The sequence below is a fragment of the Microcaecilia unicolor genome, chromosome 1 (assembly GCF_901765095.1).
Source record: "Microcaecilia unicolor chromosome 1, aMicUni1.1, whole genome shotgun sequence".
Classification (NCBI taxonomy): Eukaryota; Metazoa; Chordata; class Amphibia; order Gymnophiona; family Siphonopidae; genus Microcaecilia; species Microcaecilia unicolor.
Window position 1 is genome coordinate 740863491 of NC_044031.1, and position 22940 is coordinate 740886430.

The following is a 22940-nucleotide window of genomic DNA, read 5'->3' on the forward strand; positions in this document are numbered from 1 at the left end:
AATTTCGACGCCGATTTCTAGGCACACTGTATAGAATCCAGAGGTATGCGCCTACATTTACACATGTACATGTGACTTCGTGGACAGTATATTGAAATCTTCTGCTCAGTCTGTAGCAGTTGCCAAAAAAGTAAACAGAATGTTCGAAATTATTAGGACAGGAATAGAAGATAGGTAAAGTATAAAGACCTACCTGTTCGGTAAGGGATACCCTACCGACCCAACATAAATGCCTCAACTCTGCAGCACTTCAACATCTAAGATCATATTGGACATTATCTAACCCTTCCTATCTTCAACCCCTAATGTGTCTGAATCTTAGCTACCCTATTCCACCCTAACATCTAATTTTATTTGTTCCTCTACTGGACTTGGCAAATGTGTTCACGGTACTGTGTAATACAAAAAAACAGAAGAAACCAGTCTTCGCAAGAAAAACAACAGAAAACAAAACAGCGAAGATGACTAACAGGAACAAAAATAAAAAATAAAAAACAAAATTATGTGAAAAACATCAAAATTTAAAAATAATCATAAAAATGTATTTAAAAATATAAATATATAAAAAATAATGAAAAATACATTAAAAAAGATGACACTTTGGTTATAAAAATTAAAAAATAAACTTTATTAATCAAAAAATAGCAGGGAGAAAGGGACTCGACACAGCTGTGTTTCGGCCGTACAGGCTGCTCCGATCTTTTTCGCTCAACTTTGTTTCGAGTATGATTTAGCGTTACAGTATCAAAAAAAGAGACACATATATTCCTCCCACAATTGGATAGAATTAGTAATCAGCATACGGAGAGAAGACTCCTGACGCAGGCCTGTACGGCCGAAACACAGTTGTGTGAAGTCCCTTTCTCCCTGCTATTTTTTTATTAAAAAAGTTTATTTTTTAATTTTTACAACCAAAGTGTCGTCTTTTTTATGTATTTTTCATTATTTTTTATATATTTATATTTTTAAATACATATTTTATGATTATTTTTAAATTTTAATGTTTTTCACATAATTTTGTTTTTTTATTTTTTATTTTTGTTCCTGTTAGTCATCTTCGCTGTTTTGTTTTCTACGGTACTGTGTAAGCCACATTGAGCCTGCAAATAGGTGGGAAAATGTGGGATACAAATGTAACAAATAAATAAATATCATAATGCCTCTGTATTTTTCCAAGGTAAAACCGCACATTGAGCACTGTGTGTGATTTCGGTTGCCGCATCTCAAAACAGGTATAGTGGAATTGGAAAAGGTGCAGTGAAGAGTAGCCAACATGATTGAGGGGATGGGAAGATTTTCATGGGAGGAAAGGCTAAAGAGGTTAGGGCTGAGGGGAGATATAATAGAGGTCTATAAATTGTTAATAAAGTGGAATAAGTAAACATGAATCAATTATTTACTCTTTCAAAAAGTAAAAAAAAAAAAAACCTAGGGAATACTCAAAGAAGTTAGTAGCACACTTAAAATAAGTAGGAAAAAATATATTTTCACTCAATGTATAGTTAATCTCTAGAACTCATTGCTGAAGCAAGCGGTAAAAAGCAGCTAATGTAACTTGGTTTAAAAAAAAAAAGATTTGAACAAATTCCTGGAGGAAAAGTCCATAAACCATTATTATAGTAGACCTGGAGAAAGCTGCTATTTATCCCTGGGGTTAAGTAGCTTGGAATCTTGCTGCATTTTGGGACATTTCCAGGTCTTTGTGACCGAGACTGTTCACTGTTAGAAACAGAATACTGGGCTAGGTGGATCCTTGGTCTGACCAAGTAGGGCAACTGTTATGTTTTTATAAGTGGGTGTCTAAATGCAATAGTGTGCAGCTGGAAGGTGGGTATACATGTGAGTGACGTTTGGATGGAGCATGGGTGGGGCACACAGTTATGTGTATGATAGAATGCTATAATTTAAGCATGAGTTTCAGCAATTTAGATATATGCATTTACACCAGCTGGCCAAAGTGCTCATGCTTAAATTACCCAATATCAGATGGTATAATGATGATAATTTCACAATTTCCCAGGAATAATAACCTCTTAGTATGTGAATGAAACATATATCTGTAATCCTAATGTAATATCTCTTTTTAATATTTTTTAGGACCTCAGCAGGGTAACTTCCGCAAACTACTGAAGACCCATCTCTTTAACAAGGCATACCACAAAGATCAACAAATGTGAACTCCTCCACATATATCCAGAAATGTCTTATAAAACTTGCTTGTTATACTATCATCATGCTTTATCATTATCATGTACCCAAAATCCTCTGTAATACTAAATGTCTATTTTCTTATATATTTCCACCATTCATGATGTATTGTAAGCCACATTGAGCCTGCAAAGAGGTGGGAAAATGTGGGATACTGTTAACGATGTGGTAACTGCAAAACTTCTGTGTTAACTGAGGACATTCTCAGTACTTGGGGAAAGGTAGCCATGTTGATAATGTGGGGCAATGTTCCCTAGGTGTTAACAGTACAGTTAAATGTTCCATGTTATCTAAGAAATAGGCACACCCGTTAAGGGGGGCCGCACACAACCAGGCTGAAGGCCGGCGAAGACAGAGGAGAAAGGGAGGGTTTAGGGTGGGGTGGGCCAGCTAGTGAGTATAGGTAGGAGCAGATATATATAACCTCCCTATCAACCCACTCATTACTTTACCTCACCCATTTCTATTCTTCTATCACCTTCTCCCACTACTCCAACCAGAGTTACACCTAATCACACTGACCACCCTTCAACATCTTCTGTCCTTCTGTGACTGTTCTCTTGTGCTTGACTGCTTAAATATTTTAAATTTAAATGCTTTACTTTTTGTCTATTAGATTGTAAGCTCTTTGAGCAGGGACTGTCTTTCTTCTGTGTTTGTACAGCGCTGCGTACACTTTGTAGCGCTCTAGAAATGTTAAATAGTAGTAGTAGTAGTAGATAGGGCAACAAAGGGTTAACAAGATAAGGGAGGGATAGGAAGGGGAGGAGGAAGAGGGGAGGAGCAGGAGCGAAGGATAGGAAGGACACAGGGAAATCATTTTCGAATTAGGAGGCAGGAGAAGAGCAGCGCTGGGCAGCAGCTCCTGATTTTTTACAGGCGCACCTGTTTTGTATCCATCCCGTGCAGCCTTGGTCGACCTCAGCAGAGCTTTAACAGTACAATTAAATGTTCCATGTTATCTACTGCATTTAGCAGCTAATGTGTGTTCACACCTATGCTTCCTGCAAGGCAAACTCCCCATTTCTTCTTTACACCATTATATGAATTTTGGTGTCAGATGTGAGCAATAAAGCCATTTAGATGGCTTAGTAATTAGGACCCTTAGAGGACAATTTTCCATGTACCTGGATTCTTTAAAACTCATTTCCAAAGGGAAATTTCCCTTTGAAAATTTGTAGCAAGTACAAATATATAGGTTGGTATATGCATATCGCAGTGCAATAGCCAGACCTATCATTTTGGGTGGGCCCACTGTTAAAATGAGTAGGCCTTCCAAAACTCCCCCTCCCCCTTTGTCTGCAACTATCTCCCTCTCCTCTGCCCCAGCTCCTCTTTTTGCCCCCCCCCCCCCACACCCTTGGCCCCCCACACCCATGAACCCCCACACATCTGCTGCCTGCACCAGCCTTGCAGGCTTCCCTCAGCCAAATCCCACCAGAGAGGAAACAGGAAATGATGTCAGTGAGGGTGGAACTGATGCAAGCAGCGGATAAGCTTTGATGCTGTTCTGATAAAGATGCTGAGGTGGTTCAGACAGAGAGAGAGATAGAGGGAAGGAGTGGGAGAGAGGACAGAGGAAAGCAAGGTGGACGCTACTGAACTTTTTTGGTGGGCCAGACACGGTGGGCATGAACCAAGATTACCCGTAGCTATGCCACTTGTATACTGTGCCCCTGCTTTAAGATTGGCTAGTTCCATTTAACATGGGAAGGAGGACAAGCAGAGAGAATTTGGACCTGGAGTTGAATATACTTCTGTACCAGAGGAGTTGTGTGTGGAGGGTCAGTCTTCAAGGTTCTTATCATGTGGGTGAGGAGGAAATATGAGGAAGATAGGTCCTCATCAGGCCTTGTATTAGTATGTTTACATTAGTGGCAGATTAGCCCAAATTGCCATGCATAATGATTTGCATTAATCTAGTTTAAATATTAAAACTGCTTTGCATACATTTGCATGCAACACAGATCATTAATCATTTTGTTGTGATTGCCTGCATGAACTCCACATTAATGTTGCCACGGATTACCTTTTCTTCAAGAAGAAAATGCTCATCCAACATATAAACTCAGCTTTGTTTAAAAAAAACCCAAACAACTACACTGCAAAATTTCATAGCAAAGGTCTGACACTGGCAACAGATCCTAGTACAGTAGAATCATGAGCACTGAAGGTGCCAATTAGCTCATAACTAGTTTTGCTCCATAATGATAGAGACTATGGATTGCTAGAGCGTCAACGTAAAGAAGAGATGGAGAGGTTAAAGTTTATAGCGCCCTCAAGAACGACAAAAGGCATTAGCTTTCAACCTGCTAGAATCAAATGCCAATTTTACTTCCTGGGAATATCTCACTTGCTTGTGTTGCAGCATAATGAATTATTATCCCACGGTGCTCTCATACTGTGCATCGATGAGAAGGACCTGATCTCTGAACTGCATTCTGGTTTCTTAATTACAAGAGGAGGCTGGAGTTCAATGTTGAGACTACCGTTTCTACTGAACATAACTCAAAATTTGTGTTCAGAGACACAAGTGAGTTGTTCTGAATTATTTGCACAATGCTAATCTATATCTGTGGAGGCTGCTCTGGTTCCTGTTAGGGATGTGCTGTCATTTGAAATGAAACAGTAAAGTGGTTAATTTAGAAGCTCTATTCGTGTTATTGATGTCTGAAAACTGGCATTTAGACATCCGTATTGTATGGATGTCCAAATCCTGATTTAATAAAGCCAGGATATGGACGTCTAAAAGTGCAATATGTCTGTATACCAAGGGGGTGTGGTCTGGATGTGTTTGGGTAGGACTAGGGAGAAACCAAAATATGGACCTCCAACTCCCAATTTCAGAAGGGGAAGGGACATCCATGTCTAAAAAGATGGATGTCCATATTTAGAGCTGGAACTTGGCACGCCCAGGTTACAGAAAGGTGCTTCACTTGACCACTTCTCCAGCAGAGGGAGTAAGGGGTCCTTTTACTAAGGTGCACTGAAAAAAATGGCCGCAGTAGTGTAAGCGCGTGTTTTGGATGTGCGCAGGATCATTTTTCAGTGCACCTGTAAAAAAATGCCTTTTTTGGGGGGGAGGGGCCGAAAGTGGACATGCAGCAAAATAAAAATTGGCGTTCGTCCATTATTGGTCTGAAACCCTACTGCCAGCCATTGACGTAGCGGTACGGTCTCAAGCGTTAACCAGGCGGTAATGTTCAACGCACATGCAAATACCGATTACCCCACGCACGTCAGAAAATAAAAATATTTTCTGGCGCGTGTATCAGATGCACGTCAAAAATGAAATTACTGCCTGGGCCATGTGGTAGCCGGGCAGTTACTCGGAATTGACGCACATTGGGTGCGCGTAGGCACTTACGCGGCTTAGTGAAAGGGCCCCTCAGAGAAGTCACAGTAGGTATTTTTCTGTCCCTGGACGGCTCACAATTCTCAAAAGAAAAATAGAAATTTATAAACAGTTTTCTGGGGGATTTGAACCTGTGGCCCCTGGAGTTCTGCACTGGCTTATATTAGGCTACTCCTCCACTTGTATGTCCTAATGTCAGTGGGGTGTTTTTATAATAAGCCCTAACTATAAATATACATAAGTACTACTACTACTACTTATCACTTCTATAGCGCTACAAGGCATACGCAGCGCTGTACCCCATACACGAAAAGACAGTTCCTGCTCAAAGAGCTCACAATCTAAATAAGACAGGTAAACAGATAGAACAATTAAGAGGAAAGGGAATTAAAGAGGTGGGGTACAGGGCAAGTGAGTAGTGGTTAGGAATTAAAAGCAGTGTCAAAGAGGTGGGCTTTTAGCCTGGACTTGAAAACGGCCAAATATTTAGCATGCGGTTGGCGCGCACACATGGAAAAGCGTACAACTCTTCAGTGCATAAGCCACTTTTTCTTTGTTAGGTGCTCATTATCGCCTAACACAGCTTAATAAAAGGGTTCCTAACTCTTCATTTGTGAGCACTAGATCCAGCATTGCTCCAGTGGCGTAGGAAGGGGGGGCGGTCCGCCCCGGGTGCACGCCGCTGGGGGGTGTCGGCTCCGCGCTGGTGCACTGCCCTCTCTGCCCCGGAATAGGTTACTTCCTGTTCCGGGACAGAAAGAGCAGTGAATCAGCGCGTTGCCGACACACCCCAGCAACGTGCAGTCGGGGCGGATCGGCCCTCCCGCCTGTCCCTCGCCACGGGTATGCGCTCCGGGGGGGGGGGAGGAGGTATGCGCTCCGGGGGAGGGTATGCGCTCCGGGGGGTGCGCTCCAGCGGGAGGAGGGTGCGCCGTGCTGCACCGGGGGGGGTGCGCAGCGGCGACCCGCCTCGGGTGCCAGCTCCCCTCGCTACGGCTCTGCATTGCTCCATCACCATTTGTCTGAGTATTTTGGAACAAGGTTCATGAATACTTTGCGAGAAGGATTCTCAACATTTCTCAAAAGGAAGGTCCATGCACTCAATCGCTCAGCAAGAGAGATGTGGTAGCCGTGCTAGTCCACTTTTAAAGGTAATCAATAGAAATAGAATAAAATAAAACAAAGGAAAGAAAATAAGATGATACCTTTTTTTTATTGGACTAACTTAATACATTTCTTGATTAGCTTTCGAAGGTTGCCCTTCTTCGTCAGATCGGAAATAAGCAAATGTTGATAGATGACAGTATATATAAGTGACACATCAAAGCATTTCAGTGACAATCTGACAGGGTGAGGGTGGGGTGGGTTAGGTGAGGGGCAGGGAGGGCCTGGTGGATGAGGGACAGGGAGATATGCATGGTGATAAGAGGGTGACAAAGCAGTACAATTTTATGGTTTATAATGGGCTAGGAAACCCAGATCTTTGTTAAGTCCTGTCCAGGGCCTAATTTCAAATGTTTAAGGTAAAAGTATACTTTTCACAAATATTCAAAGAGAAACTACTGTGCAATCAGCATTCATTCAAAAGAGGAGATTAATGTTTTAGAACCAGTATTATGTATTTGATAAAGCTTTTTTAATGGATTATTTGGAGAATGTGGGTTGTTATAAGTTTAGATTTTAAATCTTAGGAGTTATGCTACTATTTGATGTTGATGCAAATGGAATATTTGTGTTATAATTATGTATGTAATTAATGTTAGATAGGAAATAAATATTTATCCTATATAATAATTTGCACCTCCAACGTTCCGTGTCTGGCTGCCTGGGTTCTTAACATCTCCTGACGTCAGCCAGCCTCCAGCGTTCCATTCCCCCTCACTGTCCCGCCCTCGCGTCAAGACGTAATGATGTCAGAGGGTGGAACAGCGAGAGGGAAGGGAACGCTGGAGGCGAGCTGACGTCAGGAGGGATGTTATGAACGGAACGGAAGCCAGCGCCAGCCAGCCAGAGAACGTTCAGGTACAAATCGAGGAGAGGAGAGAATTGCAGGACATTGAGGGGAGGGAGGGAGGGGAGAGGAAGGGAAGGTGAGGGCAGGGCAGACGAGAATTAATGGGCATGGATGGGATGGGAGGACAGTAGAGGAGAGAATCGCGGGACACGGATGGGAGGGCAGGGAAGAGGAGAATCGCTGGACATGGAGGGGAGGGGCGGGAAGAATTGCTGGACATGGAGGGGATGGCAGGGGAGAAAGGAAAAAAAAGCTTACGTGACAGCCTTCCTAGGGCCTGTTTCATTGTTGAGGAAACGGGCATGGTTCCACTAGTTATTAATAATTATCATTATTCTTACTATTACATGTTGAGTTATTTAATTGAGAATTAACCCATACAAAAGAGAGGACTGAAAAACATTCTAGGGAGAAGGGCTAAAAGTTAATTGGATAATGCCAATATTCTGCACTATCCAATAACTTTATCCATTCAAGTAATTGCTATAATTTAAATTAATAATTTATCTAAGTTTAGGATTAAATATTCTGTGGTCCATTTTAAACAAATAAGAGGTCCTTTTACAAAGCTGCGGTAAAAAGCGGCCTGCGGTAATATAGGCGTGGGTTTTGGGTGCGTGCAGAATTATTTTTCAGCGCACCTGTAAAAAAGGCCTCTTCCCCCCTCCCCCCCCCCCGAAAATGGACGTGCGGCAAAATCAAAATTGCCACACATCCATTTTGGGTCTCAGACCTTACCGCTAGCCATAGACCTAGTGGTAAAGAACTTGGGTGATAATGACCTACGTGCATCAGATGCCACTTGAGGTGCGTCTGCTACGTGATCCATGAAATGAAAAATATTTTCCAGATGCATGTAGCGGACGCGCGCCAAAAATGAAATTACCACAAGAGCCATGTGATAGTCAGGCGGTAAGTCCATTTTGGTGCGTTTTGGGCACGCGTAGACTCTTACACGGCTTAGTAAAAGGAGCCCTGGGAGGAGCTTATCAATGTGAGCTACTATGAAGGAAAGGCTAAAGAGGCTAAGGCTGCTCAGCTTGGAGAAAAGATGTCTAAGGGAAGATATGATAGAGGTCTTTAAAATACTGAGTGGAGTGGAACGGGTAGACGTGAATTACTTGTTTATTCTTTCCAAAAATGCAAGAACTAGGAGGCACGCAATGAAGCTACTAAGTGAAAAATTTAAAACAAACCGGAGAAAATATTTCTTCATTCAATGTGTAATTAAATTCTGGAATTTATTGCCAGAGAATGTGGTAAAAGCAGTTAGCTTAGCAGGGTTTAAAAAAGGTTTGACTACTTTCCTAAAAGAAAAGTCCATAAGCCATTATTAAGATAGACGTCTGAAAAGCCACTGCATATTCTAAAATACTCAGCAGAAAATCTGTTTTACTGTTCAGGGATATTGTCAGATACTTGTGACCTGGATTGGCCACTGTTGGAAACAGGATACAGGGATTCATGGACCTTTGATCTGTCCCAGTATGGCAATGCTGATATTATGTTCTTATGTTAAGTCAGGTTACTTTAGCACAAGGTCTCATTTTATGAGTGCTAAAATAACCCACCTTGTGGTAAAATAACCATAGTCCACATTGATAACTTCCCCCCTAAGTTGGCAGAAAATCTGCTGAAACTGACCCACTGATGTACAGGGACAGAGATGGGGGGGAAAAAAGGCCATGGTGGAGGGGGTTTGCAGCAACAGTTCAGATAAAGAAGTCACTGTTTGCCTGACGTGTGTAATACATAATAATAGTATTTGGCATACTTTGAATTACTTATATTTTATTCTTCACTAATGTCATTGAAAATCATTTTCTTTTTTCTTCCCATTCACAATTAGCATTTGGGAACAGATGGTGCACTGTATACATTGTTAAAAAAAATTGTTTTCATTGTAATTGTCTCTGCCCTTACAACAGGAAAGGCTCATTAAATTGTTTCAGTAATACTATTCCAACACCCTTTAGGAAGGAACCCACACACCACAGCACCTTTGTGTACACAAATCTCCGAGTTACCACTGGCCTCTCTGTGCTTTGCAAGTAGAAACTTACTAAAGATTTATTTATTTATTTATTACATTTATACCCCGCATTTTCCCACCTATTTGCAGGCTCAATGTGGCTTACAAAGTATCGTAATGGCGAATGCCATTACGGTAGATAACAAATGCAAGGTTGTGTTAAGGTCGCAGGTAGAGAGGCGTTTCAGGCATCATGGGGTCGAGGATGATAAATTGTCCAGTACGATCAGAGGTTATCTTGTGTTGCTGGGTGTGGGGATTTATGTTGGATTGATGGGATAAGCTTTCTTGAAGAGGAGGGTTTTCAGTGATTTCCTGACGTTTAGGTGGTCATGAATTGTTTTCACTGCATGCGGGAGTCCATTCCATAGTTGTGCGCTTATGTAGGAGAAGCTAGATGCGTGAGTTGTTTTGTATTTTAGCCCTTTACAGTTTGGGTAATGTAGGTTTAGATATGATCGTGCTGATCCAAGTCTGTTTCTAGTTGGTAGATCAATGAGGTCTGTCCTATATCCTGGGACTATGCCGTAGTTGATTTTGTGGACTAAAGTGCAGATTTTGAAGATGATCCATTCTTTGATTGGATGAGCTTATTAGGGCACATTCAGCTTGTTAATGCGCTTTACTATTTTTAGTGCATGCAAAATCAATTTAATGTGCATTAACCTATACTTTAACCAGTGGCGTTCCTAGGGGGGCTGGCACCCGGGGCGGATCGCCGATGCGCCCCCCCCCCCCCGGGTGCAGCGCCCTCCCCCGATGCAGCGCGGACCCCCCCCCCGGCGAAAGGACACCCCCGTGAAGGAACTCACCTGCCGGGTGCACGCCTCCGGTGGGGAGGTGCCGGGCGCGCCTGGCCTCTGTTGTTCGATGCTTCTTCTCTGCCCCGGAACAGGAAGTAACCTGTTCCGGGGCAGAGAAGAAGCATGCAACAATGGAGGACAGGCGCGCGCGGCACCCTCCCCCGGCGGCGTGCACCCGGGGCGGACCGCACCCACCGCCCCCCCCCCCTAGGAACGCCACTGACTTTAACATGCATAAATTGGCTTGCACATGTTAAAAGATTATCAAAATCAAGGTATGAAACAAAATGGAAAAAAACCCCACCTGATATTTAGGGGGAAATACCCAAATAAACCAAAAATGAACAGAAAACTTTTGGCTTCCATTCATCTCTGAAGCATAGTATGGGGGAAAAAAATGATAAAAGTGTCTTTAGGATCCTAATAAAAATGGTTAATCTACAGGGTGAGGCACAAAAAAGTAAAAATCTAGCTATAATCGATATCCATAAAATTCTGATGTATAAAGATAATTTGATTTTTATGAAGGAAAAACCTCAAATTATAGAGGACCACTACGTCGTTGATAACATCAACATAAGGGAGGTCCTCTAAATCATCACAGGTAAAAACCTGAAACAGAGCATTTGTACTTTATCTTTACAGTCTAACACCACAGAGCCTGAGGCAGAATTTGAAACTTGGGCTGAAATCGGGCCATGGAGGGTGTTCAATTGACTGTTCAATATATTTTTATTACATTTGTACCCTGTGCTTTCCCACTCATGAGAGGCTCAATGTGGCTTACATATTGCATACAGGTACTTATTTGTACCTGGGGCAATGGAGGGTTAAGTGACTTGCCCAGAGTCACAAGGAGCTGCCTGTGCCTGAAGTGGGACTTGAACTCAGTTCCTCAGTTTCCCAGGAACAAAGCCCACCACCCTAACCACTAGGCCACTCCTCCACTGTTGCTACTATTTGAGATTCTACATGGAATGTTGCTATTCCACTAGCAACATTCCATGTAGAAGTTGGCCCTTGCAGATCCCAATGTGGCCGCACAGGCTTCTGCGAGTCTGACGTCCTGCACGTACGTGCAGGACGTCAGACTCACAGAAACAGAAGCCTGCGCAGCCTTCTACATGGAATGTTGCTAGTGGAATAGCAACATTCCATGTAGAATCTCCAATAGTATCTATTTTATTTTTGTTACATTTGTACCCCACACTTTCCCACTCAGGGCAGGCTCAATGCAGCTTACATGGGGCAATGGAGGGTTAAGTGACTTGCCCAGAGTCACAAGGAGCTGCCTGTGCCTGAAGTGGGAATCAAACTCAGTTCCTCAGTTCCCCAGGACCAACGCCCACCACCCTAACCACTAGGCCACTCCTCCACTCTTGCATTACTGATTAGTGAATATTCACACGGTTGCTAGTATTTGATTAGTATTTAAGCAGAACCGCTATACTTTTGTACAAGGCGGTTTTTACCTGTGATGATTTAGAGGACCTCCCAAGTAACAATGAACGCGGACAGATCACTCCCATGGACACCTGAATGTGGAGTACCCCAAGGATCCCCCTCTCACCAACTTTATTCAACCTAATGATGATACCTTTAGCCAAACTTCTAGCCAATCAAAACCTCAACCCCTACATATATGCAGATGACGTCACAATTTACATCCCGTTCAAACATGATCTAAATGAAATCAACAAAAGCCTCCAAATAATGCACACCTGGGCAGATACATTCCAACTAAAACTTAACGCAGAAAAACACAATGTCTTGTACTTACCTCACAATATAACACAAAAAATTTCTCCACCATAACCACACCATATTGTTCTCTTCCTGTCAGTGGCGTACCAAGGGGCGGGGGCGGTCAACCCCAGGTGCACGCCGCTGGGGGGTGCCGTGGTGCGCGCCTGTGGGCTCCTACTTCGCTAACTTCGCTCGTTCGCTGCAGCTCCCTCTGCCCCGGAACAGGTTACTTCCTGTTCCGGGGCAGAGGGAGCTGCAGCGAACGAGCAAAGTTAGCGAAGTTGGAGCCCACAGGCGCATGCCATGGCACCCCCCAGCGGCGTGCACCCGGGGGGGGTGTCATTTCGCCGGGGGGGGGGGGAAGGTGTCATTTCGCAGGCGGGGGGGGGGCGTGCTGCACCCAGGGGGCGCATCGGCGATCCGTCCTGGGTGCCATCCAGGCTAGGAACGCCACTGCTTCCTGTCTCACAAAACTTGAAAATTCTTGGAGTCACCATTGATCGAAACCTCATTCTTGATGCCCACGTGAAAAACACTACGAAAAAGATGCTCTACTCCATGTGGAAACTCAAAAGAGTAAAACCTTTCTTCCCGAGATACATCTTCCGTACATTTGTACAGTCAATGGTAATAAGCCATCTGGATTAGTGCAACGCACTGTACGCTGGCTGCAAAGAACAGACTATTAAAACACTCCAGACTGCCCAGAATACGGCCGCCAGACTCATATATGGAAAAACTAAATATGAAAGTGCAAAACCCTTAAGAGAGAAACTCCACTGGTTCCCACTTAAGGAACGCATTGCATTCAAGATCTGCATGATTGTACACAAAATCATTCATGCAGACGCCCCAACCTACATGCTAAACCTCATGGGCCTACCTCCCAGAAAGCCACAAGATCATCTCGCAAATTTCTCAACCTACATTTCCCCAGCTGTAAAGGACTAAAATACAAGCTGATGCACGCCACCACCTTCTCTTACATGAGTACGCAGTTATGGAATGCATTACCCACAGATCTGAACACAATTGACGAAACAACTACCTTTCGCAAATCTCTGAAGACATATTTCTTCAACAAGGCCTACAATGAGAACCTACAGTCCCACTAATCCACTTCACCAACCAGGGCCGGTCTTAAGGCGAGGCGACCGAGGCGGCCGCATAGGGCCTCGTGCTCAGGGGGGCCCCGCGCAGCGCGCCTCAGGTCGCCCCGCCCTGACCGCCCGAGCACCACTCTCCCTCCCTCCGAACTTGAACAATGCGCGACGGCGACGTGGTGGTGGGGGCGGTCCGCCCCAGATGTCAGCGGGGGGGGGGGGGGGGTGCTCCCGGCGCTGCTCGTCCTGTCTTTAAATACCCAATTTGAAGCGCTGGAGTAACAGGCAGCAGCGCCTGGCGTCTGCTCTTCGACGACGTCATTGGGCCTTCCCACATTGAGTCCCGCCCTCCTCTGAGGTAACTTCCAATTACTACGAGGGCGGGCGGGACTCAATGTGGGAAGAGATTTTTAGTAGAAGGGCAGATGCGAGGCGCTGCAGCCTGTTACTCCAGCGCTTCAAATTGTTTTTTTTTTAAAGACAGTGAGGGTGGTGGGCCTGGGCGGCAGGAGAATGGAGCTGGTAGGTGGGGAGGGACTTAGATGGGAGAAGGGTGTGGGGCTCTCAGGTGGGGGGGAGGGGGTTCTCAAATGGGAAGGAGACTGAGATGGGGAGGGGGTTCATGGATGGGAGAAGCTTAAGGGGGTGGGGAGGGGGTTCTTGGATAGTTGAAGGGGACAGGTGGGGAGGGGACTGGGGTTCAAGGAAGGGAGAAGGGGAGGGGGTTCTTGGATGCTTGAAGGGGACGGGTGGGGAGGGGACTGGGGTTCTTGGATGGGAGAGACTGGGGAGGGGGTTCTCGGATGGGAGAAGGGGACGGGTGGGGAGAGGACTGGGGTTCAAGGAAGGGAGAAGGGGAGGGGGTTCTTGGATGCTTGAAGGGGACGGGTGGGGAGGGGACTGGGGTTCTTGGATGGGAGAGACTGGGGAGGGGGTTCTCGGATGGGAGAAGGGGACGGGTGGGGAGAGGACTGGGGTTCAAGGAAGGGAGAAGGGGAGGGGGTTCTTGGATGCTTGAAGGGGACGGGTGGGGAGGGGACTGGGGTTCTTGGATGGGAGAGACTGGGGAGGGGGTTCTCGGATGGGAGAAGGGGACGGGTGGGGAGAGGACTGGGGTTCAAGGAAGGGAGAAAGGGAGGGGGTTCTTGGATGCTTGAAGGGGATGGGTGGGGAGGGGACTGGGGTTCTTGGATGGGAGAGACTGGGGAGGGGGTTCTCGGATGGGAGAAGGGGACGGGTGGGGAGAGGACTGGGGTTCAAGGAAGGGAGAAGGGGAGGGGGTTCTTGGATGGGAGAGACTGGGGAGGGGGTTCTCGGATGGGAGAAGGGGACGGGTGGGGAGAGGACTGGGGTTCAAGGAAGGGAGAAGGGGAGGGGGTTCTTGGATGCTTGAAGGGGACGGGTGGGGAGGGGACTGGGGTTCTTGGATGGGAGAGACTGGGGAGGGGGTTCTCGGATGGGAGAAGGGGACGGGTGGGGAGAGGACTGGGGTTCAAGGAAGGGAGAAGGGGAGGGGGTTCTTGGATGCTTGAAGGGGACGGGTGGGGAGGGGACTGGGGTTCTTGGATGGGAGAGACTGGGGAGGGGGTTCTCGGATGGGAGAAGGGGACGGGTGGGGAGGAGACTGGGGTTCTTGGATGGGAGAAGGGGACTGGGTCTGAGAAGGGGCAATATGGAAAAATGGGGGCCATGCCTGGGGCTGGTGGGAAAATGGGGTATGCGTGGGTCAGGTGGGAGAATGGTTCTGAAAAGGGGGGCCCTAATACAAGGCATGTGGATGAAGGGGGCTGGAACTGGGGGCTGAAAAGGAGGTTAGGTGGGATAAGAGGCTGGAGACTGAAAAGGGGCAGGGGCTGAAACTGGGGACTGGGGGCTGAAAAGGGGACAGGGAGAAGTGGCTGGGGGGCTGAAGCTCGGGACTGGTGGGAGAAAAGGGCTGGGGCTGAAATGGGGGACTGGTGGGATAGTGGGGCTGGAACTGGGGGCTGAAAAAAGGGGTGGAGAGAGGGGCAGATCCTGGATGGGGGAGCAAGAGGGAGGGCAAACCCTGGATGGATGGGGAGGGAGGGCAAATGGTGGATTGAAGGAGCAGAGAGAAAGGGCAGACAGTGGATGGAAGGGATAGAAAGGGCAGACAGTGAATGGATGGGGGGGAGAGAGAGAGAGGGCAGACAGGGGCAGATGGTGGATGGAAGGGGCAGAGATAGAGAGCAGATGTGGATGAAAGGAGCAGGAAGAGAGGGCAGACATTGGATGGAGGGGACAGCAGAGATGGCAGACACTGGATGGCAGAGAGAGACCGAAGACAGATGCTGGATGGAAGGAAGACAGTGAAAAGAAGATGAGGAAAGCAGAAACCAGAGGCAACAAACTGTAAATAAAATATATATTTAAATTTTTTTGCTTTAGGATAAAGTAGTATTGTAGATATGTTAATAAATGTTTATAATAGAACATGCAAACAAGGTAATCTTTTTATTGGACTAATTTTAATACATTTTGGCTAACTTTCGGAGAACAAAACCCCCTTCCTCAGGTCAGGATAGGATACTGTAACAGTACTATACTGTATTGACCTGAGGAAGGATGTTTTGGCCTCTGAAAGTTAAATATATTAGTTCAATAAAATGGTATTTTATTTTCTATATTTGTTTTATTTCTATTTGTTAATTTGTAAAGTGGTGATTGGTATTTGTTTGTTTTTTTTCAAATTTACATCTGCTGTCTTTATATTTTGCACAGTACTAGGGGACATTTTCTGTTTCTGTGGTGTTGCATTGTAGCAGAGTCTTGCATCTTGGGGTTTCATTTTATTTTTTGTCTAAATAGAAAGTTTATGATTACTTATTCTATAGTGGATTAGGGTGTATCTGTGTTTGTCAAAAAGACATGGCTTTCAGTTGGCACTGACTGCAGGATCGACAAGCCCTGGAGCTGGGGGCCTTGGAGCTCGGAGGGAGGGGTGGCGGGCCCTGGAGCTAGGGTGGGGGCGGAGTTAGGGTGGGGGCAGGGCTAGGGTGGGGCCCCATCAAATTGGTCTGCATAGGGCCCCGCACTTGCTAAGACCGGCCCTGTCACCAACCCATTCAGTTATGAAAGCCCACCTTCTATAAATACCCTAATAAATTCCTTCCTTCTTCTTTCTTTCCTTAATTAATCTCTACACAATACTAACTATACTTGATATACTGAAATAACTATGTTAACAATACTATGTAAGCCACTTTGAGCCTGCAAATAGGTGGGATACAAATGCAATAAATAAATAAATGTTGATGTTATCAATGACGGAGCGTTCCTCTATAATTTGAGGTTTTTCCTTCATAAAAATCAAATTATCTTTATACATCAGAATTTTATGGATATCGATTATAGCTAGATTTTCAATTTAATATTTGGATATCCTAGAGAGCTCTTTTATGGCTTGCACAAAAAAAGTAACCCACTAGAGGTTTTTGCTGTTTTCTCAGCACCTGCATTGGATTCCAATGCAAAATTTTAAGTACTTATTTACTCATCATACAAATGCAATATAAATAAATAAATAAAAATTAATATTAAACAACATTTAGAGGCCCTGTCACGAAGGCGTGCAGGCGCCTATGCGCATCCAAAGCGTGTCAATTTGGAACAACTGCCTGGCTACCACTTGGCCCTTGCGGTAATTTCATTTTTGGCGTGCGTCCGCTACACGTGTCTGAAAAATATATTTTTTATTTTCTGGCGCACATATCGGACTTGCGTCAAGGGAAGGGAAATGGGACTTCATATACCACCTTTCTGTGGTATTTTGCAACTACATTCAAAGCAGTTTACATATATTCAGGTACTTATTTTGTACCAGGGGCAATGGAGGGTTAAGTGACTTGCCCAGAGTCACAAGGAGCTGCAGTGGGAATCGAACTCAGCTCCCCAGGATCAAAGTCCACTGCACTAACCACTAGGCTACTCCTCCACTAGCAACATTCCATGTGGAAGCCTGCCCTTGCAGATCAGCAATGCGGCCGCGCAGGCTTCTTTTTCTGTGAGTCTGACGTCCTGCACGTATGTGCAGGACGTCAGACTCACAGAAACAGAAGCCTGTACAGCTGCGTTGCTAATCTGCAAGGGCAGGCTTCTACATGGAATGTTGCTAGTGGAATAGCAACATTAACATTCCATGTAGAATCTCAAATAGTAGCAACATTCCATGTAGAATCTCCACAGAATCTCAACATTCCATTTAGAATCTCAAATAGGGAAAGGGAAATGGGACTTGATATACCACCTTTCTGAGGTTTTTGCAACTACATTCAAAGAGGTTTACATATATTCAGGTACTTATTTTGTACCAGGGGCAATGGAGGGTTAAGTGACTTGCCCAGAGTCACAAGGAGCTGCAGTGGGAATTAAACTCAGCTCCCCAGGATCAAAGTCCACTGTACTAACCACTAGGCTACTGGATAAATCAATCAGGATGCTGGACTCCGGCACCAGAAACATTTCCAGTGCAGGACTGTTACTAACACATAAAGTTAGTGGCAAGATTGCTAATCACAGGAGAACCGAGAGGAATCATTTAAAAAAATCAAGGAACGAAGGAAAAGTAGAAAAAAGTTTGTGAAGGAAAATGAAAGAATGAGCGGTGAGTTAGGTACAAACAAGTAAGAAAGGAGGAGAGAAGGAGATGGGAACAGCTGAAAAAAAAAAAGAAATGTATTCAACCAACACTTGGTGATTCTATACTTAGATAGTATTTATTCTAAATACTTTTTTTTTACACTTCTGTATTTAAAGTAGTCGATTTTATCCTACTGAATTTGCCAAGAATGTCTTATTCTTCCATTTCCTAAGGAGTGAGATTGGATTCCGCACCTGGGAAAAAGTATATTAAAATGAGCTAATCTTAGTTCAACAAGTTCGCATTTGTCAGATGACTAGCTGGGCTTAGTCCTACTTTTTATTTTTCTTCCTTTTACTTCTTAATTATTGAATAAAGTGGTTAAAAGGAATGCTGGACATTAATACTGCTGCAGGCAGATACTGTGTTTTTTTTTTTTTTTTAACATACTTCTAATTGGTGCTATAAAATAAAACACAGTCACTTAGAGTCATATTGAGATGAGCATTGGTTTTCCATTTATGAATTCCTCTGCTTGGGTAAATGGTAGCTTGCTTTGCTAATAGGTGTTAAATTGACGCATCAAATTTTAATAAGCATTTTAATGCACTGCGGCTCCTTATCAGTATTTTTTTTTCTTTATCCAGCACTGTGTTGCACCATCTCCTCTGCCAGAAACTTAAGCTTGCGATGCCAATGGAAGCAGAGTACCAGATGGTTATTAGATACGATTACAGCCTTAGAGGCAACGGACAGAACTGGTGTATGAGATGCACAGAAATGTTCCTTTTTTTTTTGCTTCATTTTCAGTTTATGTCATGTTCCAGTTTTATAGAAAACAAAAGGCGAGGAGGAGAATCCTCACGCAAAACAATAACAATAAAAACAAAAAAAAGCGAGGAAAATGTGGAGGAAATCCAAGGAACTTTATTGGTAATCAACTATTGACGTCATTTCTGTGTATTGCCGTCGAGGCGCTTAATAGCTTATTTCACTATTTCTGCGTTTTAAAGGAAGTCTGACAATCGTGTTTTCTTCTGGTTTTGAATCGAGAGACAACCACAGAAGATTTGTTTGACCCCTGGCGCAGGCTTTGATGCCGAAACACGGCCGTGTCTTTTTTGTTTTTATTTTTTTAATGTTCCAGTTTTATATCACTTTTTTAAAATTCATGTTGGGGTCCTTTTACTAAGCTGTGGTAAAAGGGGCCCTGGGCTAGTGGCGGTGGCCATTTTTGCAACCCACCAGGGCAGCGGGTAAAAAGGCCCCAGAAAAGAAATGGCCGTGTGGCCATTTCAGGGGAAGCACTTACCGTCACCCATTGAGGTAGCGGTAAGGTCTCCCTTGGTAACCCAGTGGAAACCGGGCAGGGCATGGTGCTGCCTAATTACCGCTTGTTAACCCACTGTGGTGATCATTTTTGAAAAACTTCAGCAGCGCTGGAAATGCTGCATGCCGGGGTGGTGGAACTACCACTGACACCCCCGTTGGGCCACTGGTAGTTCCGGGTTGCTGAGCGGCAACCCTTTAGTAAAAGGGCCACACAGCGTGCAGTTACACAGGTCTCTCCCATGTGCTAAAGCCATTTCCCCCACAGTTATACAATGGCTGATTTTTTTTTTTTTAATTAATGCCCATTAATAGGAGTAGCCTAGTGGTTAGTGGTTAGTGCAGCGGACTCTGATCCTGGGGAACTGGGTTCGATTCCCACTGCAGCTCCTTGTGACTCTGGGCAAGTCACGTAACACTCCATTGTCCCAGGTACAAATAAGTACCTGTATATCATATGTAAACCGCTTTGAATGTAGCAGGGCGTAGCTACGTGGGGCCATGGGGGCATAGGCCCCCACAGATTACGCCCTGGCCCCTCTACTTTTGACCCCCCCCCCCCCGCCACCACTGCCGCCGCATCAGGTACCTTGTTTGCTGGCAGGGGTCCCCAAACCCCACCAGCCGAAGAGTCCCAGTGCACGACGTAAGGCGTCAGAAACAGATGATCACACAACAAAGGTGCCAGAGTCGACCGGCACTGAAGAAGACTCTTCGGCTGGTGGGGATTGGAGACCCCGCCAGCAAACAAGGTACCTGATGCAGCGGCGGGGCAGGGGCGGGCGGGCGGCGGCGGGGGTTGCGGTTGTGGCAGAGGGGTCCAAAGTGGCGGGGAGGTCGGCATCGGAGGGAGGTGGCTAAACAGTGCCCCCCCCACCTCGGGCTCTGGCCCCCCTTTCCCGCCCAGGTCTGGCTACGCCCCTGGAATGTAGTTGGAAAAAACACAGAAAAGCGGTATATAAGTCCCATTCCCTTTCCCCTTTCCCTTTACCAACATTGCTGACCTGCAAGGGCAGGCTTCTACATGAAATGTTGCCAGTGGAGGAGTAGCCTAGTGGTTAGTGCAGTGGACTTTGATCCTGGGGAACTGAGTTCAATCAATTCCCACTGCAGCTCCTTGTGACTCTGGGCAAGTCACTTAACCCTCCATTGCCCCTGGTACAAAATAAGTACCTTTAGAAATGTTAAGTAGTAATATATGTAATCTGCTTTGAATGTAGTTGCAAAAAACCTCAGAAAGGTGGTATATCAAGTCCCATTTCCCTTTCCCCTTTTTTTTATTACCGAAAATGGATGTTTTCGGTCTGAGACCTTACCACCAGCCATTGATCTAGCGGTAAAGACTCATGCGGTAACCGGTCACTAATGACCTACGTGCACCAAATGCCACTTGGCGTGCGTCCATTACGAGCACCCGAAATTTAAAAAAATATTTTTCAGACGCGTGTATCGGACGCGCGCCAAAAATGAAATTACCGCAGGAGCCACACGGTAGTCGGGCGGTAACTCCATTTTGGCGTGTGTTGGGCATGCGTAGACGCTTACGCGGCTTAGTAGAAGGGGCCCCAAAGTTGCTTAAAACTACAAGGCTTCCAGACGCTGTTATTCTGGCTGCTTAGGACTGTTATTCCCTTTATAACAGCAGGTGAGATTCTTCTCCTTGGACTTTAGGTAACAAGAGCTTCACTTCTCTCAGGGGTAGCTTGGAGCAGACAAACTTCCTCCCTGCCTGTGTCTGCTTCTTAACATTCATTTTCTTTCCCTAAGGTCACTGCAGGTAGCATTGCACTGTTCTTTTTCTCACTCTTGGTTATCCTGTTTCACAGCCTATAATAATGCCTTAGGCTCAGGGCCACTTTTATGTAGAAAGAATAAACGCAGACCTCTCGCTCTCAGACTTCTCTCAGTTTTGCACATCCTGCCTTCGTTGTCTGGGGGAAGAAGAGCTGGGCAAGTCCCACCTGGATTCTCTGAGTTCCTGAAGTTAACTCAGCATCCAAACTGCTAGTGCTCCTCACCTCTTGCCATTTCTTTTCCTCCTCCTGTCTCAGGAAGACTTGCATTATATGCTCTCTGACTGAACTCCTCATCTTTTCCAGCTGTGGGGTAGAAGTGGTAGCAGTGTTAATCAGACTGACATCAGCACAGGGAACCTGCAAAGCTACTTTATACTGCTCTGATTTTCTCTTTCACCTGCCTGATGTCAGAGCATAGAGCCTGACAGTGCTGGTTTGCACTGCTTAGGCCTTCTTCTCTCCCTCCATGGAATCAAAACTACCTGGAAGGTAGGAAACGCAACACCTTTTAAAACTGTAGGAGGAGGGGGAGGAGAGGGAGATATTTCTAGCTTTTCTTGTAAATTTAAAACAAATCAGATATAATAAATTCTTCACTAATGTGTAATTAAACTATGGAATTCATTGCCAGGGAATCAGCACTGCAGGGTTTAAAAAGGTTTGGGCACGTTCCTAAAAGAAAAGTCCATAAGCCATTACTAAAATGGACTTGGGAAACTTCATTGCTTATTCCTGGGATAAGCAGCATAAAATCTGTTTTCACTCTTTTGGGATCTTGTCAGGTACTTGTGACCTGGATTGACCACTGTTGGAAACAGGACATTGCGCTTGAATGGACCTTTGGTCCAACCCAGCATGGCGCTTAATTCACATGCTTCAGGAGCGCTCCTATATTCATACGACAATGTGTGAATGTGTGTGTATATCTCTCTATATAAAACGCACCTCCAACGTTCTAATGAAGCCTCACTTACCCAACATTCTAAAAGTGAAGGGGGTGAGATCGCTTTGTGTCTGCCCCGCCCACGCATCAAACGTGATGACGTCGAGGGCGGAGAATGACACTCAACCAATCGCATCGCTCTGCCCTCAACGTCATCAAGTTGGACGCGAGGGACGAGCATACATCGAACACGCACGTTGCTAGGGACTTTTGGAGGCTTCAAAACAAGTACGCACCTCCCCCTCACCACCCCCCCCCCCCCCAAGGTCGCCTATTCCGTTCGACTCTTCCACTCTCCAAACACCCGCGAGCGAGGTCGCTGCTTCCCCCAATCCCCCCCCCCCCAAAGGTCGCCTCTTTCAAACACAACCCCCCCCCCCGAGTTCGCAGCTTCCTCTCTCAAGCCCACCCTCCCCCGAGGTTGCCGTTTCACATCCCCCCTCCCCCCTCAAAGATCGCCGCTAATCTTAACAAAAAAAAAACACAGACAGCCTTCAGCCATTGGCTGTCTGCGCTGCAGCCACTCATCTCTCACTGGCCCGGGAGCACAGGAACACGAACTTCAAAACAACTTCCTGGTACCTGCGCTCCTACGTAGCGCTATAGAAATGCTAAATAGTAGTAATAGTAGTAGTAGTAGTAGACAGAAAGAGGAGAGAGGAGCAGCAGCACAGCAAACAAATCAATGCATGAATGCTGCATGCACTGCCAGGGAGGCAGCACAGAAAAGAGGGAGGAGGGCTTGGGATGAAGAGGGGGGCTTGGGGGAGGGACAGCAGACTGGAATGTCGACGGTGAACACAGGGGGAGGAAGAGGAGCACAGAACGGGAAGGGGAATGCGCCACCTGCTTAAAACACTCACACACACACACACACACACACACACACTTTCAAACACATACACTCACTCTGAGGGGGGGGAGGGTGGCCTGGAACTTGGAGGGTGACTGGGACGGTGAGAGGAGGGGAAAGAACAGCGGCACGGTAGGGGGAGGGGAATACACCACCTG